The sequence below is a fragment of the Branchiostoma lanceolatum genome, chromosome 1 (assembly GCF_035083965.1).
Source record: "Branchiostoma lanceolatum isolate klBraLanc5 chromosome 1, klBraLanc5.hap2, whole genome shotgun sequence".
NCBI classification, from domain to species: Eukaryota; Metazoa; Chordata; class Leptocardii; order Amphioxiformes; family Branchiostomatidae; genus Branchiostoma; species Branchiostoma lanceolatum.
In genome coordinates this window covers 26,902,880-26,921,735 of record NC_089722.1, presented here as the reverse complement: position 1 = coordinate 26,921,735, position 18,856 = coordinate 26,902,880, and the positions used below count along the sequence as shown (strand labels likewise).

At 37.9% G+C, this 18,856-nt stretch overlaps 2 protein-coding genes across 5 annotated transcripts in view; one reads left to right on the top strand and one right to left on the bottom strand.

Annotated features, from left to right (window-relative positions):
* Positions 1-18,856, top strand: part of LOC136445704 (serine/threonine-protein kinase Chk2-like) — a 145,258-nt gene that overhangs the window by 83,489 nt on the left and 42,913 nt on the right. The window lies entirely within an intron of this gene.
* Positions 1-18,856, bottom strand: part of LOC136445665 (carboxypeptidase N subunit 2-like) — a 53,272-nt gene that overhangs the window by 33,087 nt on the left and 1,329 nt on the right. Inside the window, exon 1 of one of the 2 annotated variants that reach the window (XM_066443815.1) lies at positions 4,185-4,481. The exons of the other annotated variant lie outside the window; for it this stretch is intronic. The gene's annotated coding sequence lies outside the window, so the exon portion shown is untranslated. Of the gene's footprint in view, positions 1-4,184; positions 4,482-18,856 lie in introns of those variants that run through there. 2 annotated transcript variants of the gene reach the window in all.

Sequence of the window (18,856 nt, the reverse complement as noted above, 5' to 3'; positions counted from 1 at the left end):
TGCATATGGGTAGTGGTTGTGGTACATAATTTGGAAGATGATTTTGGTCTGTTGATGGAAATTACGAAAGCCCAAGAGATCACTCTATCAAGACTGTCACAGTAATGATAACAACATTTCAAAATATCCCTATCAGTTACCCATTCCAGATGAAATTAGAGATTATGGAATTGTGTTGATTTGTTCTCTTTGCTACACAGAAGCACTGCAACATTCTGGACATTAACAGTCATTTATTTTCAAAAATTATTACTTGAGGTAGATTTTATTGCCTCAGAATTTGATTGAACCTACATTGCTGCATTTTATGTGGTAGTAAATATTTTAATTAATTTCTATATTTTTAAAGAGCAGTTGAGGTTGTTTAGGTACCATCAAATACAGAAAGTTTTATTTGGAGCCAATGAATCATAGTTGTGTAATGTTTCTTCAAGTTAGTTGAAATATGCTTACAGTGTGGCATGCGAATGAATAAGAGCTACTGTTAATAAGAATGTAGCTGACATATGCTAACTAATGGGGTGACAGGAATGGGTCAAAGTAAAATGCCCTGTTCCAAGTTTACTACCGTTTTTATGGCGTGCAACCACCAGTTCTATGATGCGGTGTCCTGGTTATGTGGTAATTCACATGATGTCTGCGATTCAGTCATATTTTACCCGCCACTGCAGTACAGTAACTATGCTTTGCTCACATCAGTAATCATTATAACAGGAACAGTTAAAAGCAGATTTATCCACAGGATCAGTGATTTATTTTCCAACAAGGTAAAACTTGCAGTGTTTTCATTGAGTGTGTTTTCAGTATTGCTAACACTGATAGTAAGATGGGCGTATTGCCAGGTATGTCGTTGACAGAAATGAATGCTACAAGCCCCTCCGACTAGTTGCTGCTTTGTAGCAGTTGCTTAATCGCATGCATAAATATCGCTTCCCTTGATTTCTCATTTGGTCTATTCCTGTCACACATTTCTTGTCTCTACATGAGGTTTGAGGCCCTGATTCGATATCATTCTGCATTTTTGTTATTCATTTATGATTCTGTACAGTCGCTCCTACATGGATCATTGTACGCAGCCTGTTTGTGGTTTCGACTCACGTCTTGCACCTGGACATCATCCATTTGGTTTGTACAGCCAGTGGTTCTGAGTTACGCCAGACTCCCGGGGGCTGCACATGGCTCCGTCAATCCTTATCCACTTAATCACTTACGCAGGCAGGCACTCTGGGATAGCCATGGGAATATTCCTATGCGCTACCAAGTGTCCACTTGTATATGCTGTGACAGGAAGGGTTTCGGAAAAGTAGCCTTTGAATAACATTCCTTGGCTCCAAACTCACAACATTGCATTATGGAAATGCTTGTCACTTACACCCCCCCCCCCCCAATTAAATCTGATTAGGACTGTCATGTTCTCTAAGTACAATATGACCCCTACACTGTTGAGTATTATGTCATATAGTTGCTGATATTTAAACTACATAATTTCTACAGCTAGAATTTTTATTCATGTCGTTGCACAATAGTCTACAAGCATGCATGCACAGTCCATGTTGTTTAGATAAAAGTCTGAACTTTTTCTTTATTGTAGTAAGACAAAGTTACTGTTGAAAAGAAACTGAGCAAATTAGGAAGAAATGAAGGGGTTTTGTAAAGTTGAAATGTACCATTACAAACGCTTATGATATCACACACTTTCTGTCCCTTCTTTCTCCTACTGGTACCATCTAATGTATGGCATCCATTAAGATTAAACACAAAAGACGCCCATTTGAGCTAGCAGCTCTATACACTTCCATTTGCAGCTTTCTGCCACATCTTGGGCAATCACGTACAAAGGGTCTTTTGTGTGGCTGTGCTTGATGTCTGCGTGTTATTGTCAGTGTCACTTGGTCCTTTTCTTCGCCTGTTAATCCCTAGGATTTATCCCCATTCTCCCTCGGGTCATGATGCCTACATCTGGCGTATCATCTGATCAGTTTCAACGTTAGCATTATCATACTTCTTCATCTGTCCGCCGACACTTGAAAGCCTCATCTCCGGCTGTTTCTCCTCGGGGAGCGTATCTTAACACGAGCTGTCCAAGCGTCACTTCACACCGGTCGCAAGGTTTCCGCCACTCTTCGTCACAGTGGGGAAGATGTAGTCTGCATGATTGAGTCGTAAATTTGGTCGCCCTTCCAAAGGCAAATGTCAATACAGTTGCCTGCAACTCTGAGGATTTCTGAGAAAAGTGCTTTAGTGTGTCAAACTAGATTGAAAGTCAAATTTCTCCCTTGATGCCACCATCTAAGAAATCTGGGAAATATTTTCCAGGTATGTTTATCATGATAATAAAGCATTCAAACAAAAAATACAATTTTGGAATGAAACAAAAATTTTTATTTTGCACTGGCACATGTATTCCTAAAGCAAATAGTTCCTTCCTGAAAGCTTGCTGTAGGGTTGAAATTGCTTTTCTCGTGTTAAGATTGTAGTGAGAGATGGTTATAACAACCACCCTACATTCAGCACCAAGGTGGTCACCTTGTGTTATTGAATGTGTCATTCTTCAGGGCTGTACTTTGCAGTTCTGTCATCATATGTGACAGTGAACGGGTCTGTGTTCTCTTTAAATATGCCTACACCTGTACAGTCATATTACTACTGAATGATGGGTGTCGGTATAACTTAAAAAGAATTCACTTCTCGAGTATTGCAAAGTTTTGCATTGAAACATTTCTCAAAATGTGCAAGCCATATGATACCAGGTAGATTTACATATGGAGCACCCAGTCTTATTTATCTCAAAGATAAATTTGAATAGAGAGTATCATTGATAATTATGGATTCTTTTATGATAGTTGCAAAATAACAAATGCATGTAACAAGCTTCTAACAGCTTCTTGATTAATCAATTTTCATAAAATGATATCAGGGGCTGGAAACAGTTCTTATTTGATACCGCTCTTATGGACTGTTCCTAGAAAACAGCATGATAGCAGTATCGGTAAAAACACTTCAAATATATGGACTGCTTTAGGAAAGTGAAGTGTGTGGGAGGACACTTACATGAGATATGCACCTACATGCACTCACTACCATGCTGGATTTTTAATGACCAATTGCAGCAACCTACAGATCTTTCATAGATCAGGGATTCTCCACCCCCATCCATACAGCTCTCAAATAAATCTACCCACACACATGACAATTTGATGAAGTCACCACACCACCAACAGCTCTTCACAGCAATTTAACCCTTACATGGAAAATTATGACAAACAGCCTCCCACATGCCCAATTTACCCCAACAGCCCTTATCTTTGGAAAGCAGATCATCAGATTTCCAAGAATACACCTCAAGCAATTAAAGGTTCTCTTGTTTCTGGCCCTTAAACCCTTGTCAGCTTAGCAACAGAGCCTAGAGATATAGATTGTTAAAGAACACAATTCATTAACAAACTGAAAATACATGTTGCCTTACAGTTAAACCAAATGCGGCTAAAGTTGCTAAGATGTTTGGTTTCTCCAGAATTATCAAAAGGAAAATAAGCAAAGCACTGTTACAGTATAAAACAACATAATTGCTCTAGAAAGTTGTAAAATATTACGTAAAATCTTGCTATCATGACTAGAATATTGAAAATAACAAACTTCAGCAGGGCAACACGTTATTACATACATGTATACCTCATGATGTTATATGTTTCTGTTGAATGCTATGAGTATGAAGCAGCTAGAATAGATTGATTATTGTTGCCACACCCTTCTTCGTAATGCCAACTATAGAGTATAGGTCCACTGTCACAACTTGAACAGATATCCTCTTCAGCTAGTATTTGAACATGAATTTCAAAATGTGCTTAACATGAAAAATGACGCAAAACGTAGCTGATTAACGCTTAAAATGGTAGCATCCGCAAGATCCAGTCTCGAAGGTTTAGTGAGATTTGATTCGGCGGAAATTCTCCCTGCTGTCGTCCAATCCTATCATATCAATCCATCATACCTCTGTATCCAACATTCTTGATGGGTCCACCTTAATTCAGCCAGACTGATCAGGTAATCTCAGTATAAGCCCTGCATTTTGCTTTGTCGGCTAATGTATCAGCATAGTAATCGAATCGGCAACACCCATTATAGCTAATGCTCATGTATACACTCCTTTTGGCATCAGGACAACAACCGCCAAGAAAGCTTACCTGAAAATCCCGATGAAACCGTAGAAATGTGCTCAGTGATTTCTAGCGCGGCAGGCAGTGAAAGCGAGATTGGAAGCTAGCTGTAAGTGCGGGGACCGCCGACACCGTGGTCCTCCTGCCGTAAAGTCCTTTACCCGGGAAGATGAATGATGTTATTAGCATTGTATGCAACCAGGAGGTGACATGGACCATCAGTCATGTCCAAACCATGGACTGGAACTCGCAAAAGGCAGGGGAGATCATAGGGGATCAACTGCAGGAAATCAACAAGGATTTATACGTCTTATCGCTCAACCAAATTTGGATGTGCGGGGAGTCTCGCGAGACGTGCGATAGGCTGGCGGAAAGACAGATGACCCCTCCCCACGGGCGCCTGGCGACACCTGAGCATTAGTGTCCCCTGAACTGTGAGAGCCACGACAAACTTTCACGTCCCTTGGAATGTGACAAGGCCTCTAGGGAGTAAGAGTCATTTCTAAGTACTGAGAGTAGCAGTGATTATACATGTGCGATGAAACTGAATAATTTGCTTTCTTTCTTCTTTTTTATATACTGTTACAGTATAAGGCATTTGAAATGTTCACCAGTCTATGTCTTTTTTTGGTTGTAAGTTACAGTATATTTTTGTTGATGTTAAATTACAGTAAGTGTTATTAAAACCTTCAAAGGCACTGCACTATACACCTAGAATCTAACATTCACCTTAATATACAAAATTTACCTCCTTCTATATCTTTAGATCTTAGAGAGAAAAAAATCACTGTTAACTGACTTCCTCCTTCCCCGAAAAGTCTTTCTAGATTTTCATTGTTAATAATCAATTGCAAAACTTGACTGACTTTCTCCAACATCATACAATCATACTAGATTGTCTTTCCATCAGGTCACAGGTCAAATATAAAGGATCATTACCCCTTGTAATGAAGAAGACACAGGGATCAAGTACAAGGTAGTAAAGCCCCAAATTTAGAACAACTTGTCCAAAAGCACTGATCGGGTGCAAATTGAAATCCTCCTGGTCCAGACTTAAGTCAAAGGTTTGCTCCTTTATCACCTTTAACACTAAGCTGAGAAAGCCTTGAGTCACGGTAGGTTCTCTCTTCTTCTCATTATACCACCTCTCCCTAACATTCCCCCTGCCAAGGCGGTAATTTGGAGATAGGGGAGCTTCGGTTTATGAGCTGCAGTTTCGATTTTTTTCAGCCCAGGCCTGTATATCTTAATTTGACCATAACTTGGAAGTCGTATTGAACTTTTTAGCCATGACACCAGTTGCCCATGGATACCATTTCTACACCAGTGCTTTTGACGTGAGAAGAATAAGGAGTGCTTGGCTTGGGGGTAACCACTCGCCATGCATGACTGGACGGAGACTGTGAAGACCTGGAAGCTTATGCAGTGCAGCCAAGCAACACCTTGTCTTGTCCCGTACAAAGTCCTCAATGCTCTTTTTATAAAAACTCTTATTTTGAAAAATTTTAAACGGAATCATTCATTTGAATAAAAGTTTTGAAACTGGTCACTGATTTCCGTACTTGATAGTAAAAAAATTATTGTTGGTACAGATATGTTTGCAATATTCAACACATTCAGGGTCACTGTATTTCCAATTATGTCTTAGTTTTTGTTATCTTCATAATGGTACTGTAAATTTATTTACATGCACAGAGACTTAATTTTGTAGCAGAAGGAGAATGGAGGTTTGCGTGTTGTTTTATGTTTGCAGCTGAAACAATTCTAACAGTAAGTGGAATACAAAAAGCAGATAACAAAATGAATACTTGGAGTGTCATAATTTCATGAGGTCGTCCTCAAAACCATGAAAATAGAATATTTTAGAATCTGCAGCATCTACATGCTGAATTGTGATCATCCATCTTCACTAATTGTGCAAACTTTGTCTAGAACTGCTACTTCACTGAGGCAGAGGTAGCTTGCCTGACAGGATGCTTGAAAGGGCTGTCTTCTCCATCAACCACCCAATTATTGATAAACGGCCTTTTAATGTTCCTCGCTGCGTCAGAGTGTCTGGCTGCATGCTCTGCTGAAGAAAACACTTCACACTTATTCATCTTCTCAGCCATCAGTCAACCCGATTTCATACTGTAGTCCTGGAACTGGGGTGCCCATTATATTATCATACACATTTCCGATGTTTACGATGGTGATTTTCACGCACGTTAAGCTTTTACGTCTGGAATATTTTAGAGATATATTTGTAACACGGTATTTCATGGGAAATGGACATTCTGGGGTGCTTTACATGTTGGTTTGAAAGAGAAGAGTAACTTTGTTGGGTTTACATTATAGAATGTCCAGAAGGTCATATGTAGGAGGGGGCTCACAAAACATTTGGAAGAAAGAGAGCCTACCAATTAGATCAGAGCCATTTCTAAGGGCAATATACATGACTTTGTACAAGTTATATTCTGTCCAGCACCTCTTGGTCTGATCTGACTGATTATTCAGGCTCCTAGCAATCTTCCAAATGGAACAGTATTACATTGTCGATGATATTAGATTTTGGGTCTATCTAACGTTACTTGTTCTGATAATGAAGGCTGTGTCATTGAAAGTGCCACCACAACTTTTCAACAGTATGATAAGATATGAGTTCTAACCATATCATTGTTAGTTTTTTATCAAGGCGGACCACACACCTGTATTTTGGCTCTAGTTAATGTAGTACACGTACACAATATAAAGCTGGTGACCCATTGTCTACCCCTTCAGCTTTTATCATGACAATTATTTGTGCTTAAACCATTTTCAAAACTAATATATTTGCCCACAAATGTCAACTTGTATTACCCAAACCCGTAAAAGACTACCCAGAGGTGCTCTGATGATCACTGCCTGCTTTACATGCCATATGGCACGTAGTGTACGTCAATGCTCTACTGTTGTTCCCTCCCTCTCTTGACCATGACCTTGCAAGCATGTCTGGACTGTAATCTTTTCAGAAAAAGAACATTGCTATTAGGCCTAGGAAAATTAATGTTGCATTTCAAATAATTACGGTCCTGAAGAAATTAGGGTCTGTTTGTATGGATTCTCTTTTTTTTTTCCCAAAGTGTCCAAACTGATCCAACAAATATAGTTGAAATTCTAGTTTTAGATGCCAACATAAGGGTATGGCAGGTAGCCCTTCCTTAGAATTATTGTTGCCTGCTTTCAGTAGAATCCACCAGTAAGTCCATGTAATCTACAAAAGAAGTAGTCAAAGACAGCAGCAATTTTATGGCCATTTCCTGGTAGGGAAACGGGTGAAAAAAATAATCAGGGTCTACGCTGTAAATATTCTTAAGGCTTTGAACCTGTGATTGGTTGGCTTTAAAACCTGCAAATGTGCTTTCTGACCTATGATTGGTCAACATGCTACCATGGCAACCAGTTTTTATGATAGATCATCATTGTGAGAACTATAGACATGGAGAAAGCATTCACCTTTCCAGCACATGGGTGAATAGTGGAGCCGATTTTGCCATTTACCAGACTTATTCCTGGAATTATTGATTAGTGTGTGGGTGGTTGGAATCTTCAGTGCGAGATTCTCTCCCCCTGCCTTTATTGAAAGCCATAAAAAGACTAGATGGATGGGATAAGAGTAATTTCACATCTCTCTCAGAGTTGACATTTTGATGTCAACTGGACGTCAGTGGGACACGGTAACAGTTTTATTGTCAATAATCTTGATATTAAGTATAACTCGGGGCCATTCGGAGACCATATAAAATGCGAGAGTGGTGAGACAGCAGTTTGAATCCTAATATGTGTGCTATGTGCCTCATTTGTCACTACTGTATTTCAACGCATATTACCCAAAATTACATTGGCTAGCATATTGAGCTAGTACGCTGTGTGTAGGATATTGGAGAAAGAAGTCATTTTCTCTATTGCAATCTTGATCTCAATCAACTAAGATGTATGTTTGGAGAGTGTGGGGTAAAACAGAACTATGTTTGGAGACTATGATAAACTTTGTATCTGACTATTGTCTTAGTTACAGCAATCAATTTGGACATCTGTAAAAGTCTCAAATCAATATTAAACAATTCCTGGAATGCCAATCAAGCATTGCAGTCATGTCATGGCTTACTCCTTGTATCAGTATTTTACATGAATGAATATCTTTTGACTGTCTTCTTAATATGTATTTTGTTTCTTAACTTACATTTAAAAGATCCATTTTCGAAGAAAAAAAAAAAAAGCAAAACGGCTCTTAATAATATTAGTTAATGAGTATAATTCTCAATTTTGGCAATAAAACAATACAATACCGGAAACGCTTGAGTAACAGCATAATCATGTACAGTGTGTATCATATAAATGCATTCTAAATGTGTTAGTGACGTCTATATTTTGGCTGGACATTTTGAGACAGATTATTGCGGTATGTACAAGTTGTCCGTTGTTTACGGCTTAGTAAACAGGGCAGGAGCCTATTTTCCACACCTGGCCTAGATTTACAGATTGTTTCTGCTGATGAATTGGTCCATCTGCTATATTGGGGTCAGCAAGGCCCAGTCAATAGTAAGTCGTTTAAAACGAACTGGGTGTGTGCCATAACTTTAGCCCCCATAATGCCATGTATCAAGCAATCCCTATCCCCCGGGGGTGGGTGCTAACTTTGGCAAGAAGAGCTGACATGACGTTTTGCGTGTACTTTTTTCGACACTACCATGACCTCGGAGTCAAACAATATTCGCTCTCATCACTTCCTGAACTAGATGTGTCGCTGGGCTGTAATGGAAGTTTGCGACAGCACATGATTGTGTTAAAGTTGAGTCAGCTCGCTATGACTCTTATTCCACAAGACCAGTTTTATCTGTCAATAATTTCAAGATTCAATTTGATTCGTGCCCCAAGGGCCTCTTTTCCAACCCCACGCCTCCAAGCTATGGACTATTCCATCTTTAAAGTGGAGGGACTATGACGTTACTTCCTCACTTTCTGCTTTTATTTCTGACAATCTTTCGTCTTTTTATGACGGCCATTACTTCGTTTTGATTACACTTCAAATTGCAGTGCTAAAGTTTTGCATTGGACAGCTCTATATGCTGGTTTAGTGTGCAGAGGAAAACGAGACATCTGCGTCTTCTCTTTTACAGGACATTTTAATGCAAATTGACATCAAGCCCTGGTCATTCTCACTGTGTGGCCACAACAAAGCAATCTATTAGAAGTCTAATTTTAATGGTCATATATTGCCGTAATAGCCATACATCAGTGATTGATATCACCCGAGAAATCTAATTCTACAAAGATGTCAGTATCGATCATGTCTGGCAAGTTATGTAAGGACTTGCTGAGTAGATTTCCCTGGTGGAAAAGACCGGAGATGACGTCATGATTTCAGCAAAAGTCTTTCATCATTTGAGCAGGAAGTAGATTTTACTGGACAAGGTCCAAGGGTCTCATGTTGGGCCAGGCATATTTCTAATATGTGGTCAGGGCAAGAAAGATGCACATTCTTAAACAATGTTAGACACACTTTTTTTTTGCAACCAAAATACTGAAGAAAGGGAAGGTGAAATTTTAAGTACACTGTAGCAAGATGCAAGAAAGATAGTTGTAATTAGCAACAGAAAGAAAAGCTGAACAACAGACTGAACCAAAAGTGTCTGTACCTAAATCAAGGCCTCTGTCTAGTTTTTCCAATGTCTACATCTAGATATCTCATGTATTTACGTCACCAGAGTTCTAATAATGAGCTCTGTGACTTAAGCAAGTGTTGAAAATAAGATCAATGATGAATACATGATGGTTTGCTTTTATCTTGATGTTTCACATGACATGTACATTGCTCAATGATCAGTTTAGATCCACATTCTTTCGAGCAATGCCAATTTAATCAGGAGACTCTTAATGTGATGTTGAGATTAGTTCTCAAAATAGTCCTTTCTTTCGTCACGATTTCCTCATAGGCCGAAAATTTAAAAGCCTTTCATTTTCCCAGGTATTCCTACAGGGCTTAAGATGGTCTGAACAATTTCCAGCATAATCAAAATGCCTTAGCCTTGAAGCTGTTTTCTCCCGATCAAAGAAAATTAAAGTTGACCCCTGGGCTCTAATGTGGGGAAACTACAGGGGCATGTGTGTGGTATCATAAGTCGTTTTCACCCTCATTTTAGGTTTTAATCTCTTTTTGGTTTGTCAAATGCCAATCAAAATGGCTCTCTGAGGGCAATGTGGTACAAGATAATGTTCTCTAATCTGGTTTCGTGGTGACTTCCTAACTTCCTAGTGTTGCCAAAGAGGCAAAAATTATGGCACATGCAGCGTGAGTTTTTCCCTTGAGTTTTGACAGTTTCTAGGTTATGTCAATGACCTGTAATGCCCCACAATGATGACACCTGACATCCTTCAACAAAATGTAATTTCAATTGGAATTTATTACATTTCCAATGAATACGAATTGTCAGTATTCAGATTGATCTGTCAATTCCTATGGCCTATATATTGACATCTTTCATCCTTGTAGCGTACTAGAATATGTTCTGATTCTGTCTTGCAATAAATTTTTGCTTCCACCCAGTAAGCTCTCCTTCTCAATGTTTGCTTCAAATGGCTTGCCTTTTTCCCTTCTTCCCAATCTTATGTTTTAGATCTCATATCCCTTTGGCAACCTTATATGGCAGTATGTCACTTATCTTTAATTGATTTTTCTTACCTGTCGACATTGTTAACATAATTGAAATTGATTCATAAGTCCAATATACCTTGAAGTTAAAAAGGAAAAAAGGCCTGCAAATCTTATTTTGCTTTTAAAGGCCCAAAATCAAGCTTCCAGTGTTGGATTACGGTTCAATTCAGTGCAGCAATTTATAAAACATTTTAGGACGACTACAATGTTTGTAAATTGCATGCTAGAAAGCCCTGTGAGGGTCAGAAAATCCTGCAATTGCCATTAGAGCTGAAAGCTTTCAAAAGGGACATGTTATGATTGCATTGCAGATATTGGTATGAAGTAGCTATAAGAAGGAAAGTGCTGAAAGTTTTTCCATGAAAGTTGGAATTGAATAAGAATTATATCTAAATTTTAAATCCTTATTTCAAATTGTCAGCAGGAAGACTGAAAACATGCTTGATTTAACACAGGAATCAATCATTCTATCCATCGATATTGTTTTTAAGGTAACTGTACCTAACTTGAACATTAGGTAAGATAACACATAATGATACAAGATTGCAGTTTGATACTTAGACTAAGTCTATTAGATACTTTTTTCATTAAATTTAACTGTATCTAAATGACTTGCATGTGGTTTGAATTTTATTTCTTCAACAATTACAGCTTTCATCATGTCAATGTTAGGCCAGGATCTATGGATGGCATACATGTATAAAGTTAAGCGAAACGCCCCTTGCTGTTTGTATTTGATAATTGCAAACCCTTTGTATTCTGTCTGTAATCTTTCATGCAAATTAGCAACTGTAGCACCGAGCCCCCTAGTTTACATGGTACCTGCTTGTATAACGTATGGTAGCTGCATGTTTGTTGATAATCTATAATTCTGCTCTAGAACCAAGGTCTAAGACATTGATAAAAGTCTTTGCGTCTTATTATTACAAATACCCTGGTAGACCTCCCCTCCGGCTACTAGCTACAGCATTTGTCTTCACAGTGTGATGTTGCTGAACTTTGATATCACTCGCATACCTTATACCTGAGGGGATTCTTATCAGATGCATCTTGGGTAAGAGATGCATCATGTGCCCAGGTAAATTCATTACTTCCTCTATGCTGTAATTCCAACCTTTGAAGCTGCAGATAAACATGATTGGTCCAAGAATTGAGATGTGGCTTTCCTTCCAATGACATTTTCAACTGGGGCAGATCTAAATAAGTTGTTGTCAGAAAGAAGTTTGAGTTATTTGGAAATCCTAAGGTATGTGGGAGATGGGATGGAGGTAATTCCAAGTCAATGCATACATCATAGTAGTTTTTCCTTCTCCATATCATTTTCTGGGTAACAATTGATTTTGTGTGTGAGGCTGTAGATTTAGCGGCATAGGCAGAAAAAAACGGTTACAGTCACAGTGACAGTCTTCTTTTGGGCGGTTATTCAAGAAAAATTACTCTAAGGATTATACGGAGCGATGCATATTCCACAAGTCTGTCTTAAGTTTTCATAGTTCTCCTTATTTTTTATTTATATATTTTCATCTTATGAAAATGAATACCTTTGAAAACAGAATTTCACAACAGGTAACTGCTTTAAAGGTATTGTGATATCATTATACATTAAAGGAGATTTGATTTTCACATTGGTGTGTAGAAAAACGTTTTTCCGATCAGTTAGGATGCTATGTCCAATGGTGAATGGCATTTATCAGAATAATTGTTACACAACATAGACTACAAAATGTAATTATTGGGATTGGGTTGCAAAATAATGGATCAATTATTGTGATTTGGTTGTCAAATATGTTTTCGCAGTTGTCATTGATATTAATGTGGACAAGTATTGCATTTAGGAAAGGCAGTTGTGTTGAAAAAACACCCATCTCTGCTTTTTAGCAAATAGAAAGAATTATGAATTTGTCATTGACAAGATCCACTTGTACCTGTGAAGTTTGCATCTGAAAGTTGGAAAACTTTGTCAAAATAAGACAATACCTATATGTGCACCTAGCTCATTAAATCTTTGGTATTATTTTGCAGCCTTAAGTGTTTAAAACAATTAGATAATCATACTCTATTCATACTTTTACTACATCTTTGGCCTTTCCATTTTATTCAGCACTAATCTACATGCACAGAGACTCGTTAATTTGTGCTGTCATTTTTCACCCCTTTGCCTGCATCCCGTGGTCATCACAATGCATTACATCTGTATGGTCATGCTGGGATTTGCGAAAGCTTCCAATTCCAATGCAAGTGCAACTGAATGGCCTCTCTGCCGAAACTTGTCATGCTGAGGAATCTAGATAGTAAGTATGGACTCCCCAAGGCTTTTATGGGCTTTGAATGGGAAAGGTGAATTGGTATAGGTGAAGTGTGCTTTAAGCACAGTGGCATAGCCCATAATACTGATGCTTGTGGTATTCACATTTGAGCAAAATGGGTCCCTTTGGATAGACCGCGAGGCTAGCGCGGAATCTTATAAAGACACTGTCGCTGGTTAGATCACGGAAATTGCGTGTGCATCTGCATAAAATGTCTTCAGTTTGCAGAGAGCCTGGTAGGAATTATTATTATTAATAGTTTTTGAGCAAAAACAAAATATGCAAGCTTTGGACTGCCAATTGAAACTAATATACATACTGTCATGCATGTAAATGAAATTTAAAGCAACAGTTACTGCAGTAGGGTGTACATGTAAAAAGTTATGTCTAAAACATCAGTTGCTGCTTAGTGGAAAGCAATGCTGTATCAAGATCACAAAGTTACACATTGGACTTTTAATGTCAATTTACATATCATGCGCATGTTTGCTGGTTCTCAGTTTTACTAGTAAGAGTTAAATAGGAAACCCATAAATTTGTTGCGAAGTTGGATTGGTTGACCTCTTATAACCAACACTAGACGTAGGCATGTTCATGAGCGTTCTTTATGGTGCTAAGGCCACCTTTAGTAGTGGTAGTTTCCACCATCATTATGTATACAATGATTGATGTCATATTTTGACCCTCTCAGATGTTCATTACTGCCAGGCATGGCGTCTAAATGATTTTTATTATGTTTCCGCTGTAGTCAAAATGTTTCGCTGCAGTCAAAATGATTAACTAATGGCTCAGTTGCTTTCCCATAAATCTTCCAAACATTTTATGCCACAAATACAATTTAACCCTTCTACTCCCACCCCAGCTACTTCTTATGTATAACATCCTGATGTGGTGAAGTGTAGTGCTATAGGTGTTCCCCATGGAATAGTACTGGGACCATTCTCCTGTCATTCATTCATACTTTGAAACCAAATATGTCTTCAAACTTATAAATTTCTAATGTAAACCTATGGTTGGCATTACTAGAGCCTCAACTGTGTTAGTTTGTCAACAGACAAATGTCATACAACTTGTATATAATATGTTTATAACATGTACATTGTATATATATATATATACAGCAGAAAAATACATTTTAATGTGTTTAAGTTTGTGGTGATATAATTTCAAAATAGGGAAAAGATGGTCAGGAGTGTTTGTGTTGGTTTTTAGTTGGCCTTGAAACAAGGTGGTCAGCAGTCAGAGAATAAAATGAGCAGTTTTGTGGTGGTTTTAATTTTATTGTGAAAAGGTTACAGTGAAAACTGCAAACATGAAATCACTGCAATCTTAAACGCAATTTACCAGTAGATTTAAACCACAATGTGAACCAATGAACAAAGATTTATCTCTGAGTCAGATAATCTGCCGAGAAAAATGGATTGAAAAAAATGCATGAGATTCCTCAGGTTCACCTCGGGTCTCCCATACATTTGCAGCATGACTTGACTACCGGGTCCTTAGTGAATCCCACACAATTTTCTGCAACATTTGACATCTGTTTGTTATGGTGCTCCCTTAGGAAGTGGAACCATCAATCTTATTGCAACACAAAGCCAAAGGTCCGCCTCAGCGCCACACCCTTTGCTTCCATCTCGTGGTATCGCAGCACATCAGAGGGAATGCTCCTCTCTCGGGAGAACGATTTCCCGATATTTGAATGTGATATTCACTGAGCTAACGCAGTTGTTTGCTGCATGTGCACATAGCAGTCCTCAAAAACCACCCATATATATGAGTTAGTGCAGGTAAAATTGGAGCTCTGAAGCTATTTCTGATATCTACTTAACATTGTCATGTACTGGACTATGTAATGGGCATACGAATGTATGAATGTATCATGTGGAGTTTTGTTTGCTATATATACTTGATGATGCATGTAGTTTTTAATGTCACCTGTGCTGGTGCAGGTATGCACAAAATATATTTTTTAAGGCCTGTACTGATATGAGACATTGCTGCTAATGTAGAAGAATGTAGCGGACTGTATTACCTTGACTCCAATATACAGCGTACCACATGATGCATGATCATGGCATTTGGTTCTGACTTTAAGAGACCTTGAGAGCCCGCCACTTGGCTCCCAGGAAATGTCACACCGAGTCTATTTCAAGTCACAAAGAAGAGATGGAAAGATCAACCCCTTCTGCCCAATATTCTTCCACCTGGCCTTCCTGAAACGCTCTGTCGTCTGAGTTATCATCGTTGGACAGTTGTGTTTGTTTGCTCATTTCTGAGATTCTGACAATAGCATATGTTTTTAGGCAGCAACCAAGAGGATTGCAATTCCAGGACAGTAAAAAAGCAATCCGAGTAAAAAAAAGAAATCTGCACATATAGTAAACACTGTCAGCTTATTACCTTCGTCGACGAATGGTTTCGTCGAGAAGGTTATTCGATGATGCTTGTCTGTGTGTCTGTTAGTGAACAGAATAAGTCGAGAACGCCTGGATGGTTTGTTGTCGTAGTTGGTGTGTCGGTGTGTATGTGGGAAATCTCAAGATGATTAGATTTCGGACGAAGTGTTTTGCATAATTAACGAGAAAAGTGTAAAAATGTGTTATATTGTATGCTGAAGTATGTGTACGTGTTGGCTGTGTCATTCCAAGGCGTCATGGATAGGGGATAGGGGTCCTGAGGGGTCATCTTGAAGGCAGGAAACGTCAGTTACACAAATTGGCTGTCAGCCAGCTGTAGGCATTGGTAAGGTAGTCTCCAAGCAGACCTATGGGTTGGCTATAGCAGGGGCAGGTTTTGCTTCAGACTTTGAAAGGGAATTACTCAAGAAGGGCTTGGTGGATGGTCATCAATTTTTGTAAGTACATAGCTTGAGTACATGTACATGATTAGATACTTATTATGCAAATCAGTATCTAATTTGCATAATTAATGAGGAAAGTTTATACATCCATCAATTTCCATGATAGGACTCTCAAACATGTGACATATGTAACTGAGGAGAAATATCAATAGATATCAGCTTTGCAAATGAGAACCTCATTGACATAATTAATGAGAAAAACTATAACTCGAGATGGTCTTGATGGATGGTCATGATTTTTGGTATGTAGATAGCTTACGTGATGCTTTGTATGATTGGATGATAATTATGCAAATCAAATTCTAACTCGCATGATTAATGAGGCAATTTTAAAAATCTGCTGTGTTCCATGATATGACTATTTAAATATGTGACATTTGTAACTAAGGAAGAGAGGAATGTTGATAGATAGGAAATATGCAAATGTGGGCCTAATTAGCATAATTAATGAGAAACTACTATAATTCCATACCAGTAAATGACGGCAATTTCATACTTGTGGCATTAGGAAGTTGTGTGAATGTGAACACCATTGAATCAAATTATGCTAATAAGGAGGGAGCTTATTTGCATAATTGATGATAAATGTTAGCATAACCTTCTTTGTTAAGCTCATAGTCATAACAAGGAGGTTTGGACAAGTTATGTTATTTGGGTGAAGAGGATCAACTGGTATGATTGATGATTGATGAAAAACACTCCTAATACGTCAGTCATAAAGGTCGAAATCATTTGACGAAGGTATGAGGTCGTAGAACTCTTGTTAGCTATGTTCTACCTGTAGGACTAACTGTTGTTAGTAGGCATTTTAGGGTCAGAATACAGATTGTTGAAAGAGCAAGGATTCCAACTCCCATCCTTGTGGTCCAGTAGCAGGATTGCTAACCTCTGAACCACTTCATAGAACCTAAATGTGTTAAGTCTGGTCAGAAGTAGATCAGTGGCAATTTGCATTAAATTGTTCAATAGTTATTTTGACATGTTTGAAGATGATAATGGTCGTTTTACATTAAGGACATGACCGTATTAAGTGGAATACCATAAAACAATCAATTTATTGTTGATTCTTGAACTTCATAATTCATTATATTGAGTCGTGAATCAATTTTGCAGAAGTTTGCAATTTAAATCCAATAGCTCCAGTATGTCAACAGTTCTAATATAACAACACCTTATACTAAAGTTATGGCCTTCCCAAGACTACATTTTTGATTGATAATCATAAAATATGTTCTAATCTCTATTTGATATTAATGAATTGATAAACATGCACATCAGACAATATATGTGTTGGGATGTTTACTAGACAGGACTCGACAAAGAAAATAGATTAAAGATGTGACATTAATTAGTGCATAAACAACAACACATCCATCAAAACTCATGTTTTACCCAAAGGATGTATGTCTAGATAAAGTACATGCCTGATTGATTATTTTTAGTGATTTGGAAATGAAATCAAATAAATCCAATGCATTAGCAATATAATTATAACAATATGTGAATCAAATGTGACCATTAATTGATAAAGCACTGTTTTGTTTACATTTAGTATATTTTAATTGTTAGGGTAATGGAGTATAATGATAAAGCACTGTTTTGTTTACATTTAGTATATTTTAATTGTTAGGGTAATGGAGTATAATTTATTCAGAGGAAAATTGTAAGTGATAAACTAGTTTATATGGAAATAATGTGTTGTCGCTATGAACATACTATTGTACATGGCACATGCAGTTACAAATTTTCTGTCGTACAAACTGGGAATCACAAGTTAGAGCTGCTTAAATTGGGTTTGAAAATACTTTTCTTAACAAATTAGCAAGATTTTTCTTCCTGGCAATCACATAAAAATGCTAGTCTATATTTTAGCCAATGGGTATCTTGTTGTCCAAATTATGTAAAACAGTCTGATCCAGTGACATTCTATGGAGCATAATATATTTAACATCTCAGTTCAAACTCTATAGAGCAACGTGTGCAATTTAGAGTATGGGTCACCCTGTAAAGCTGAAACAGGATACTCAATTACCCTATGACCACATGAATTATGTAGGCATACCAATAAAGCAGTGTTTTGTAACTGATAATGTGGTAATTATACATATTTAATGTGAACGACATCAACCATTAGCTGGTATTCCATCTTGTACTAGAAAAGCAGTCAGGAAGTACAAATCACTACTGATGAAGAAAACTGCATGTTGGTACTACGGTATATGTTTCTTAGCCATGTGGATTTTGCAGCCATCAACATTTGTCCTGGCTCTCACAGTGCTTCATCTTGGATAATGTAAATCCATATAAGTTCAGAGTGCTTAAATTTTGGGGCACGGTGAAAAGAAGGAGTCTGCAGTATCTATGAGTTCACTGTTGACACAATAGTAGCAACACCATGGAAGACAGAACAGATGTTTGCTATTGTGATGAGTTCGCTGTGAGAGGCCATTATGAAAACTGCAAACTCAAAAACATTGCAAAGATTTCAGAATATACAGTAACTCATTTAAGAAACAACTAAATAGCTTGGACTGGCCAACCTGCCTATACTTCAAGCCTATCAAGTTACATGGACCCAGGCTTCTGTCCCTTCAATCTCCCCATGGTCAAGACTGATCAGATATACATCCACATACCATTAGACCCAATGACTGTGAATCTTTGTTAATGATATCTAAAGGATCTTAGCCAAGAGTCGAAGACCTATCCCACATTTGGATGTTCTTCCTCGGGTCTCAATGTACCATGAAGTAATTGAAAATGTGTTTGTATCTATAATCTACCTCATGTGTGTTCCAGTCCACATACAAATCAGCAGCACAATATAGTGTTGGAAAAGCAAAACCCTTACACAAATGGT